At 39.5% G+C, this 12,728-nt stretch overlaps 1 protein-coding gene across 1 annotated transcript in view; it reads left to right on the plus strand.

The window, feature by feature from the left end:
* The window catches only part of LOC107684467 (gamma-aminobutyric acid receptor subunit delta-like), a 35,009-nt gene that overhangs the window by 619 nt on the left and 21,662 nt on the right, over positions 1-12,728 (plus strand). The window lies entirely within an intron of this gene.

The raw sequence follows: 12,728 nt of genomic DNA on the forward strand, positions 1-12,728 counted from the left end.
CATTAGAATGTGTCCTGTTTATTTTTTTTAATCTTGGCAAAAAAAAAAAAAAAAAGGCTATCATAATTTTTTACCGTGATTTACAGAAGATACTCACTAAAATGTCATATACAAAAAAAATAAAAATAAAACATATTTTCAGGCATGTTCACAGCAAGAATCATTAGATGACATAAAAAAAAGATTCTATTTCTGGATAACACTGCAGCCCCCACCCAAATTTTAATTTTCAGTCTTTACCAATCTTTGCCTCTATCCTTCAAACCACTTGGTTTTACCCATTTGCCAGCTATATATATATATATATATATATATATATATATATGAGTATTATCACTTTTTCTTTTAAATATTAAAATAAGTACAGGTTAGAATATGTATGTTGTTTCATTTTTACATAAATATCTGTTATGCTGAATGACTATGGAACATTATTTCATCCACATATTTTCACAAAAGTTACTGGAAACATTGAAGTAGACACTTTACTTGCATTGAATATGCTTTTATGTATTAAATCACTTTTGTAAATTTAATTTGATGTGGACACTAAAACGGGATGTCCCGCCTTTGACCCATATATACACACACGTCTCTCCCTTTGCTTGTTGTGCAGTTCACAGTTCATGTCTCTTGTGGATGTGCGTCACAACATTAGGGGTTTGCCCCCTTGTGTATGTACACTTATGAGCTTTTATGTTGTTCTTTTTTTGGGATGAATCTCACAGAATCATCACTACTGTAGGTCAAATTTCACCTCAAAATCAAAAGATAAAAAAATAAAAATAAGACATGCATAATGTTATGTAATATATTAACGCCTATTTTAGGACCATCCCAACATACAAAACTATGCTGTTGTTTTTATTCACATTGTGGAAAGGTTATGATAACATTTTTGTCTAATGTACTTAATATGAAAGTGTGAATACATTTGTACAATTTTCGTTTCAATTTCAGTGAAATTAACGTTTTGTTTTTTTATAAACATTCTCTATTATTGTTGTTCTGAGGAGAGCATAATATGACAGCCACCCATATACAGACAGAGAGAAGTTTGTAAGTGGAACTGGACCAGGCTTCTGCCTTGCAAAAGGGATTGTCTTTTGAAAATAGTCAGTTTAATTGATATATAAGTTTAATTTAATTGGCTCTTTGGCATATTAAACAACATGGGAGCATCACAATGAATGGGATTTGAAAAGACAGCTAGAGAAGTAGCAGCTCTCTCTAGGGATGTCCCGATCAGTGTTGAGCTTGTTACGCCAAAAATGTAATTTATTACTCATTACTAGTTACTCCTTTTAAAAGGAGTATATGGGGATCAGAGGCATGTGGGAGGGCAAGCCATGTAATGCTAGAGTAAAGTAATGCCACAACTTACACATCTGTGTTCAGATCACCTTTTCTCCTGACAAAATCAGTGTAATGGCAATATTTCCATCATCTGAATGTAAGCTTTTCCATATTCCAAGCTTTCCTGATGCACTGGTGACTTCATGTGCATGTGCGAGTTGTGAAAATGATGAAAATAAATCTAGGAATTAATGAATTGTTGGATTTCAAATCAGTAGGGCTTGAGGCATCAAAAGTAACTAAGTAACTAGCTGTTTTATGGATGGTAACTAATATTATTACTGAAATCTTATTAGTAATTAGTTACACTACTTGTTACTGCAAAAAGTAATGTTATTACAGTAACTAGATCCTAGGGTAACACTTTATTTTAAGGTGTCCTTGTTACAAATGTTACATGTACTTACTATTATAATAACAATTAATTATGCATAATTACATGCAAGTAACCCTAAGGCAAACCCTAATCTTGACCCTAACCATATAGTAAGTACATGTAGTTAATTAATATTACACAGTACTTAAATGTTTAATTACACCGTAACAAGGACACCTTAAAATAAAGTGTAACCGTTACTAGTAACTTGATACTGCCCAACACTGGTCCCGATCAGGTTTTTTTGTGCCCCCGATCCAATCCAAGTCAATATTGAGTATCTGCTGATACCGAGTCCCGATTCGATACTTCTATATTCCTATAGGAATGTGTGTTTTTGGTACACACTTCAAGTACATTAAAGTTATTCAAATCAATCCTATATGGGACTACTTGATGAAAACTTCTTGTATTTTATATATATTACAAGATGCATACTCTCTATGTATATACTGTATATATATATATATATATATAAACTTCTTGTATTTTAAAAGTATAATAAGCAGAGTAATTGCAACATAAAGTTAGAAAGCATGAAGCTCGCGGTGTCAGAATGCCAGTCTGTCAGTCAAGTCAGACTCAAGACCCAACCCATAGCAACGCGTTATAACAACGATGTCTCAGAAGGCAGATAAAAGTTAACGATAAATGAATGAGTGATCGTTACAAAAGTGTGCATCAAATACACTGAACATGGAAGCTCCAACGTGTGTGACGCGCTAGAGGGGCACGATCAGATAATCAACCAATTCGGCACAGGTGGAACTTGTTCAGTTAATCCGCTTAACTAGCACAATACGTGTATATATATATACAGCCAACTTACCTCTGTCCAACGACAGTTTTCCAACATCCTCCCATCACTTGGCTGTGCCAACAAATTCCTCATATCAGAAAGTGGACAGTATTTAAGCCTGAGGCAAACACTGATTAATTCCGATGCACAGATCTCGTGGAGAATGAACAAAGTGGATCTGTACGATCTATTCATCACCCTGCAAATCAGCCAACCCCACTCTTAAATCCACTCCAGCCCCCAACGCGGCCAATAGATCGGGCAAAGCTCGCAGGGCCCCGAACTCGCCTTGCTCAACAGCACCATCGTCCCACACAAGACCCGATTCTCCTCGAGCGGCAAGCCTTCAACGAGCCTAGGCCGTGCCCCAGATCTCACAGCAGCACGGCCTCACTCGCTTCCTGCTTCAGCTCAGCCTTTCGCCGCGGCTTTTCCGGCCTCAGCGCCGTACGCAGCCGGCCTTCCAGCTCCTGTAGCAGACACTAACGATAGGCTGCCTCAGCTAGCGGCGCAGGCCACCAGTGTTGCCAACTAATTTTTAGGTAAAGTCGCTAAAGGCAATTTCGTTTGTTGCTAGAAGTCATTAAATGACGTTGTGACATCATTGAATTATGATGCCATTATGTAACCATGATGCAAAACTGTGTAGAATACACACTGAAATTACTCAAATTTTCTGTATTAATTTTCACCAGCATTTTACCTGTATTTTAAATTACACATTGCAATTTAATAGATTGATAGATAAGGATAAGATCGATTTTCGAAATAAGATCAACTGCACCTAAATGAGTATCAATTAGGAGCAAACTAACAACTAAGGTGTTTCATAAATAAACAATTATTATTGATCAAGCGCAACTAGAAACTTAATTCACATGCGATGTGTACTGCTAAGCACCTCTCTCCAAGTCTTTACAAGCTGATGTGCTGCTTGACTGGCTAGCTGTCCTAATACTTTCTTCTTTCTGCGTGTTTAAGAGGAAAATGCATGGACGCTAGCTTGAGGCTGCCGCCGCTAGCGGTGCAGGCTGCACAGGCTCTCTAGCATTTTCCTCCGGAGGTCACATACTCCCCTTCCCGTGGCCTACAGCTACAGCAGCTGAAGCAAGCGTGAGGCTGCCTCCGCTTGCAACACAGGCCCTCATATCTAATTTTTTCCTCCATTTTCCTCTTACACTTCTCCTAGCCTCCCTCCTCAAGCTCCAGAGCCTGATTTAAGCGGGAGGCTGCCTCCGCCGACAATCGTGGCCCCCTCTCCTCTCCCTTATACTTCTCTTCTGCACTCAAAATCACAATATTCTCTTTTCACAGCAATACTTCTGTCCATCCCACCAAATACTGTCGCCCCGGAGCCACCCCAGTGGCTCACAACATCCGAGCACAGATCCTGGCAGGTGCGGACATAGACCTCTCATCTAGGGCAGTCATTAACAATTATTTTGGTAACTGAGTTATTGGTCAATTATTCTGATGATTAATCAAGTAATCTGATAATTATATTGTATTTTTATGGTAATAAAAATAGACCTAATCAAGCCTTTAAAATGACCTAAAATACATATGTAACAGCAATGAGGCAATAATAATTTGTTTAAATAAAGTGTCAAAAGCAAGTAACAGTATGGTTTTGCTGATCAAAACAAAACTTAAAATACATAATGTATTATAAACAATTGTACATGTACAAAAGTAATGTACATTACGCTTGATTATATCAAAGACCTACAGACAGCGCCAACAGTCTAATGATTGCTTTTTACATGTCACTGTACGATCTAATCCTTGTTTGATATTGGCTAAACAACATTTAATTCAAAACATAGAACTCTCATCTAGGGGAGTCATTAACGATTATTTTGGTAACTGAGTTATTGGTCAATTATTCTGATGATTAATCAAGTAATCTGATAATTATATTGTATTTTTATGGTAATAAAAATAGACCTAATCAAGCCTTTAAAATGACCTAAAATACATATGTAACAGCAATGAGGCAATAATAATTTGTTTAAATAAAGTGTCAAAAGCAAGTAACAGTATGGTTTTGCTGATCAAAACAAAACTTAAAATACATAATGTATTATAAACAATTGTACATGTACAAAAGTAATGTACATTACGCTTGATTATATCAAAGACCTACAGACAGCGCCAACAGTCTAATGATTGCTTTTTACATGTCACTGTACGATCTAATCCTTGTTTGATATTGGCTAAACAACATTTAATTCAAATGTCCAGTAAATCTTTAATATGTGGCCATTTCTTTATGACAGAAATGTCACAGCAACTGTAATTTCTTGAATATGTGGATTTTCCCACCTCATTCACCTGCTCTGTGACTTTCTAATCGTCCCCCCTCCCAACGCCATCCCAGCTGCGCTTATCTATACAGTTCAAAAAAGTTTTCTGAGCTCGGAATTCCCATCGCCCAGCGGCAGATGGGGGGCTCTCCATTCCAATGCAGTGAGCTGCAGATCCCGTTGGTCGCAGTGTGGACCTTCCATCTGTCGTTTCGGGTCGTGCCACTTATTCAGCGGCAGGTGGGGCTCTGCAGAGTCAGACCCATCGCTAACCCCAGTACCTCACTATTCACAACTCGTATTCCCATAACCTATCCCTTAAAACCCCTCCACTTATTCGGCTGTGGTCGAGGCTCTCCCTTCCGTTGCAGTGAACCACCGCTCCCTTCGGTCGCAGTGTGAGCCCTCCGTCCGTCGTTACGAATTGTGCTGCACATTCGGCGGCGGACGGGGCATTCTCTCCCGATGCAGTGAGTTGCCGCTCCCTCCGATCGCAGTGTGAGCCCTCCATCCGATGCTTCGAATCGCACCGCTCATTCGGCGGTGGTTGAGGCTCTCCCTTCCAATGCAGTGAGCCGCAGCTCCCTTCGGTTGCAGTGTGAACTGTATATATATATATACAGCCAACTTACCTCTGTCCCACGACAGTTTTCCGGCATCCCTCCTCCATCCCAACTCCTCACTAGTAAACTATTATCATCCCATACTATAGATTGGGGGAGTTCTCTGGGTTCGGGCTATATTCCGAGCTCGGAGCCCTCTCTCAGGACAGCACGCCAAATATGCTTACTATTTGCTCAATCCAATTATATGTAAGTGTGAACTTGTGAATAGCTATTTGATAGAAATTTGAACAAATTACAACTTACTGTTTTTAATGTTTTGCACAATAACATAATATCACAAACTAATTTCAGATAATTTATTTTTATAAATAATTTAATAAAGATGTAATATCATCTCAAAGGTATAAAAACAGCCCAGGTTAAGACAGCATCTCTTAATATATTTTGCTTGCATTCTCTTTTATGACACACCCAGTTCAGTTCATAGAGTCAATTTAATGGCTTCTGTAAATTAACACAAACACACACACAGAGAGAGAGAGAGATCTGACATAGCACTGTGCACACACAGCTGATAAAATTCAGGAGCACAGAAACAACAGTTGCGGAAGGAGGTAAACTAAACAGAGGGACTCTCAAGAGTTGCCCATCATAATTCCATTCACCCTGCTCATCCCTAAGGAATACTTGAGCAGCCTACCGAAGGGAACATGCAATGTGCTAAAAAACCTCAGTAACTAGCACCTCCATTAAAGCATTAAGCATTATTACCATCCATTAACGCATTAAGCATACTTCCTTACCCTCATGCTGGGCACACACTGCACAATTTTAGCCTTGATTTTCACTCCCTGACAGTTTTGTGGAAATCACAGACAAATGGTTGAAATTGGAAGCAATTTGGTGCTCGTTCATGTGAGTGACAGTTGCATAGTGTGTGTTATCAAAGATGCGATCTGAGAGAAGTGCAGATGCGTAGCCGATGCCCTCTGTTACGGAGCCGACGAGATGAGAGGCGTGCGGATCCATATGCAAAGCTTTATTCTAGAACAAAGTCAAAACAAGCAAGGGTCAGATAATGGCAAACAGGTATATTGAGGGCAAGAGACAAGAGTAGTCCAGTGAGCGGGCGTGGTCGATCTCCGGCGAACAATGTCCAAACAGGGTATTCCAAAGGGTTAATATGAAACACAGGCTATGGTCCAGGCGAGGGGCAAACAGTATTCGAACAGGGCGAGACGAGAGGGATAATCCAGGACAAGCGAAAATCAGGAAACGGGCAAACAGGAAACTAGACGAGACTAGACTAGACAACTAGAACTCAAACTAGAAACGGGAACTGGCTCTGTAAAGTAGCTATCGACTAGGGTTGCTTACTATTTGCTCAATCCAATTATATGTAAGTGTGAACTTGTGAATAGCTATTTGATAGAAATTTGAACAAATTACAACTTACTGTTTTTAATGTTTTGCACAATAACATAATATCACAAACTAATTTCAGATAATTTATTTTTATAAATAATTTAATAAAGATGTAATATCATCTCAAAGGTATAAAAACAGCCCAGGTTAAGACAGCATCTCTTAATATATTTTGCTTGCATTCTCTTTTATGACACACCCAGTTCAGTTCATAGAGTCAATTTAATGGCTTCTGTAAATTAACACAAACACACACACAGAGAGAGAGAGAGATCTGACATAGCACTGTGCACACACAGCTGATAAAATTCAGGAGCACAGAAACAACAGTTGCGGAAGGAGGTAAACTAAACAGAGGGACTCTCAAGAGTTGCCCATCATAATTCCATTCACCCTGCTCATCCCTAAGGAATACTTGAGCAGCCTACCGAAGGGAACATGCAATGTGCTAAAAAACCTCAGTAACTAGCACCTCCATTAAAGCATTAAGCATTATTACCATCCATTAACGCATTAAGCATACTTCCTTACCCTCATGCTGGGCACACACTGCACAATTTTAGCCTTGATTTTCACTCCCTGACAGTTTTGTGGAAATCACAGACAAATGGTTGAAATTGGAAGCAATTTGGTGCTCGTTCATGTGAGTGACAGTTGCATAGTGTGTGTTATCAAAGATGCGATCTGAGAGAAGTGCAGATGCGTAGCCGATGCCCTCTGTTACGGAGCCGACGAGATGAGAGGCGTGCGGATCCATATGCAAAGCTTTATTCTAGAACAAAGTCAAAACAAGCAAGGGTCAGATAATGGCAAACAGGTATATTGAGGGCAAGAGACAAGAGTAGTCCAGTGAGCGGGCGTGGTCGATCTCCGGCGAACAATGTCCAAACAGGGTATTCCAAAGGGTTAATATGAAACACAGGCTATGGTCCAGGCGAGGGGCAAACAGTATTCGAACAGGGCGAGACGAGAGGGATAATCCAGGACAAGCGAAAATCAGGAAACGGGCAAACAGGAAACTAGACGAGACTAGACTAGACAACTAGAACTCAAACTAGAAACGGGAACTGGCTCTGTAAAGTAGCTATCGACTAGGGTAGCGATATGCGCTTACAATACTCGATAGTGAGAAAGAGGAAGTCCATGGCTTATGTAGCATGTCTGATTGGATATGTAGCTGTGTGTAATAGTGTTGTCAAAAGACCCGGTATTTCGGTACCAAGTCGGTACTAAAAAAAATGAAAACGTTACGGTACCAGGTTTTCTTAAGTACCGGTGGTACCGAGTACCCGGTCAACCCGGTTTTGTTGTGAAAACCTGGCAACCTCTTCTTAAAAGCAGTGGCTCAAGAGGAGGAAACGCATCAAACTAACAAAACACCACAAAATCAAGTTCAAGCAGGTAAGTTTCAATTACATTTTTAATATTAGAGCTTCTGTTATGAATATTATTCCATATTTTAATTTGAATTTCGGATTGAAATAAACACAGCCGTTAGCGTATACGTAGTTAATCGTTAGCATAAGCGCGGCTAACGCTAATATAATGAGCATTAGGATGAATTTTGTTCATTTTGTTCAAAATGATTTCTTTGTTAACTATTTAATGCTCCTATAACTTTTATTACTGTAAAAAACAGGAGGACATAATGGTATTTACTATTTTTACAGTAATCAGTGCCTTCAGCTGTGTATGTGTAATCAGTGCAATGGATGATGGGAACTGATGGGAACGGGTGAAGTGCAACAGTTAGTGTGGTGCAAGAGTCCATAGTAGTAAGCGGGTGATCTCTGGTGGTGAGCGAACGGAAGTGCATGGACAGGATTCGTGACACCCATGAGATATTTGGCATGCTAAATATCTGGACCTGTCAGCGACTCACAGTGCTGTAGTGTGAAATGTGTTTTGACTGGAAATGACATTGGCGATGACCTACGGCCAATGAGAGAGCAAAATGCAGGGCAAGGGAAAATTCAGTGGGAGGAGTCATAATAGATCTGCAACAGAAGATCAGCAAGCAACCATTCTCTCCTTCATATTCTTCTTTGGTTTTTTTTCACTGCAAATCAGTGTACAGAAAACTTGGATTGCAAGCTTTTTGCAGGCTACAATTTTTTGAAAAGAATAAATAAATTTTTGCCGGAGAACGCCTGTCTCTCACATGATCTTATGTTATTTGCTGTATCAATTATTGCAGTAGTGGTTTTTGGCACGGGTGAACCGGGCAGCTGGCATTTTTTCATGATACATGGGGGGCGGCACAAACAGTTAAAAAAAAAAATAAAAATCCTCTGCACAGCCGCCGCGAAGCGGTTTTCTATTATCTATCATTTCACTGTGTGGGGAATTGGCAAATTGGCGCCCCTGCTTGCTGAGAAGGTGCCGTGCACAGAAGCTGTGTGAGAAGGGGAAAGGGGAGCGGGGCGCGGCGCGGGGGACAGTTCACCTCTGGGTCTCTCCCAAATGGAACGGACGGGGGGGGGATTACAGGGGATCCACTGTATAGAGCAATACTTTAATGGAATTAGTGGGCTAAAGTCAGTCACACCTCGACTTTCTTCCAAATAACGCACATTTCATTCATAATATTATAAATACAGGCCTATAGTTCCTGCACATTTTTGTTTTTCTGAATTGTGTGAAATGGCTAATAAAAATAGGTAATACAAAACGATTATGTGGTCACCAAGGTGAATTGGTTTAGTCTTGACTTCTGGTCGTGAGTGACAGTGTTGGGGGGATGGGAAATCTGTTGATTGTCGAGTGCCAAATAAACACAGAGATGGACAGGAAAAGGTCAAAGCCATCAGGTGCCCAATTTAGAAAAAAAAGAAAAGAAGAAGAGGAGAAACGAGCAAAAGATAAAGGTATGCAACTATGTTCTCTCTGTATGATTATTACGGTATCCATGTCATGAATGAAGGGCTAATGTTAATTGGTGGGTATAACTCTTAAGTTTGTTAGCCTTTTTGCTATGATGCTTGCTATGCTTATACAACAATAATTTGGTTTTAACTCAACAAACACGAGATCTAATTTCACCATAATATTGTGCTTTGCAACAAAACTGTTACAAGTTCAGTTATTATTTATTTCCATCAGTTGGGTTAACGTTAGGCCCTGTAATTAGCCAACGGAATTTTCAAATCTGTGTAATTATAATTTAAATCGGACTACTTTTCAAATTGTATTTCATAAACCAACATCTCAGACGTTATGTCAAAACGTTATGGGGTTTCAAATCAAAAAATGACTTTCTGTTACAGAACAGGGCATTGATTTCATACATGTCCACTGTAGAGGACATCAGGACTTAAATCATGTTTATCAGGCATTTTGGGAGACACAACAAGTGAATATGGAAATAAATTATACATCAATATTCAAGCAGAGAGGAGCTTTTCAAAACTAAAGTTCATCAAGTCGTACCTGAGGTCAACCATGTCCCAGGAAAGGCTCACTGGCCTTGCCGTCATCAGTATCAATCACTCAATAGGGGAGCAGATTTCATACGATGACATCATTGATGATTTTGCATCAAGGAAGGCCAGAAAGGTCAGGTTTTAGTTTGTATTTTCTGTTCTTAGTGCAATAGTATAATAATTAGATTCTCTTTAGTGTGTTTTCACATTTGTTTGATGAAGGAGTTGTGCTATTTAGAATATTTATTCTATATTTTATTTGTATATTATTCTTAATATTTTATATTATTGTTGCTCTCTGCTCTTGTTACATTTTTTATATATCTGATTGTATATATTTTTGGCACATTTATGTATATAGTGTATATTTATTTAAGTTCTGATAACTTATACTGTCATATTTTGTGCAGAATTGTGTTCATTGTCTTTTGGCAATGTTGGAGGTGGAGATTGTGCACCTTAAAAAGTGTGTTTCCTGTTGTAATTGCAATAGTTAAATAACTGGATTCTCTTAAGTGTGTTTTTCAAATGTTCTAATGAAGGATTTGTGCAATTGAGAAATATAATTTTCTCTTTTACTTATGTTGTTATAATAAAATATAACTGTTTGTGCAGAATTTTGGGGGGGGGGCACTCGAAGGGGGTCTCGCCCAGGGTGTAATTCAATATAGAACCGCCACTGAATTATTGCATGTGTTTGGTTGTGAAACATAGTTTGTAGACAAGGCAGAGTTGTTGGCAATTATTCCTATTGAAGATTTTTCCCTATCACCAATCCATTGTGTAGTGTGCACACAACAGCAACTAGATGTTACCTCAGACAGTCGTGCAGTGTAAGAAGAGCAGCGATCAAATAATAAAGTTTAAAAAAAATAAAAATAAAAATAATAAAGAACCATATTTTTTTTGCTCATCAAAAATGATCCGATCTGTGACTCAAAATGTGATATGATAATGTAATATAATCCAAACCGTGAAATTTGTGATCTGTTGCACCCCTACTCTCTTGACTTGTTATTTGAAGAAAAAATACAATATCTTTTATTCGGGCTAGTTAAATTCATTTTTGGGCTACCAAAATCTGAAGAATGCCTGCCCGAAGGGCTACCACGGATTTTGAAATTTTGCGAGCCCTGGGGAGCATGTCCTTTAAGACCCAACAGTAGTTGAGGAAAAGGAAAATATACTGCACTACCTAACTCTGTTCACCTTGCTCAACCCTCAGCCTGATTAGAGGGCGCAAGTGATGAGGCACAACAAGGACAGTGGTTTAGTTCCCTTTCTTGTTTTAACTCTTAAAACAAAACCTACCCAATCCCTGTGAAACCAGCATCCAAAGGGGAGTGCTTTCCCTACTTCAGAACAGTAGAGAGTCAGTATTAACATTAAAGGGGACATAACACACACAATTTCGGCCAATCTCATTTTAATCTTGAGTATCTATATAGTAGTATTGCATCCTTCATATCCCCGAAGAGTCTTTAGTTTTATCAGATTTACAAAAGAAAGATACAGCTTTACGATTCTCTCCGAAAACAGCCGAGCTCCTAGAGGCGTGCCGTGGGTGGAGCTAAAGAGTCACAAGCACTCTCGTGTTGTTTATATACTTACGCCGCTGACTGCCAACAAAACACAGAAATTTGATGCAGTTTTACTTACCGCCTGAGGTTCTGACTCATGACTGGGATTTTTTATCGCTGGTATCTCTCCATCTTTCAGTAACAAACGATCTGCAAATCCAGCGTTGAACTGGGCCTTGTTTATAAAATATTCGTCACTGAAATGACGGGAACAAGCTGTAATGTGAGGTTTTGTGTTTGGGTTTTGTTTCATGTTCATGTTTTCATGTCTTTTATTTTGTAATTGTTTCACCCTGTTAGTGTCATGCTTCCCTTGCCCTCATGTATCTCTGCCTTGTGTATGTGTCATGCTCTCATTGGTTATTGTCTAGTCATGTGATTCCCTTGTCTGTGTTATGTTCTCATTGGTTGTCCTAGGCATGTGTCTTGTTTCCCATTGGTTTGTTCTTGTCAGGTGACCCTCTTGTTTGCTATAAGTAGCCATCATGTTGCCATTGTCTCTGGTCGTGTATTGATGTTGTAACCCACTGTCGGTGAGTCTAGTCTGTGCATGCCTAGTCAAGTCTGTTCATGCCTCGTCAAGTCTGTGTATCACTCGCCTTCAGTGGACTGAATCTTTACAGAATACACAACCCCAATAATGAACCCAGCAGTTTCACGCCTCCTCTGCCTTCGTTAAGGTGACAGGCCTATTGAGGACTACGTGGAGGATTTTTGTGAACTTTCTCTGAACATTTTTCGGGTGGGTCTGAATGAGCCCATTTGCTCCCAGCTTCCTGGGGGAAAAGTTCACTGGTCCCTTGCTGAATATATAGACTTTGCTCTGCAGTTGAGTGGATCTGCTTTCACTGTGGGTGTCGTGGAGAAGGAACACGGCACTAAACCAGAGCCAGAGTCT

This window comes from Sinocyclocheilus anshuiensis, unplaced genomic scaffold (assembly GCF_001515605.1).
Source record: "Sinocyclocheilus anshuiensis isolate Anshui unplaced genomic scaffold, SAMN03320099.WGS_v1.1 scaffold397, whole genome shotgun sequence".
In the NCBI taxonomy this organism is placed as follows: domain Eukaryota; kingdom Metazoa; phylum Chordata; class Actinopteri; order Cypriniformes; family Cyprinidae; genus Sinocyclocheilus; species Sinocyclocheilus anshuiensis.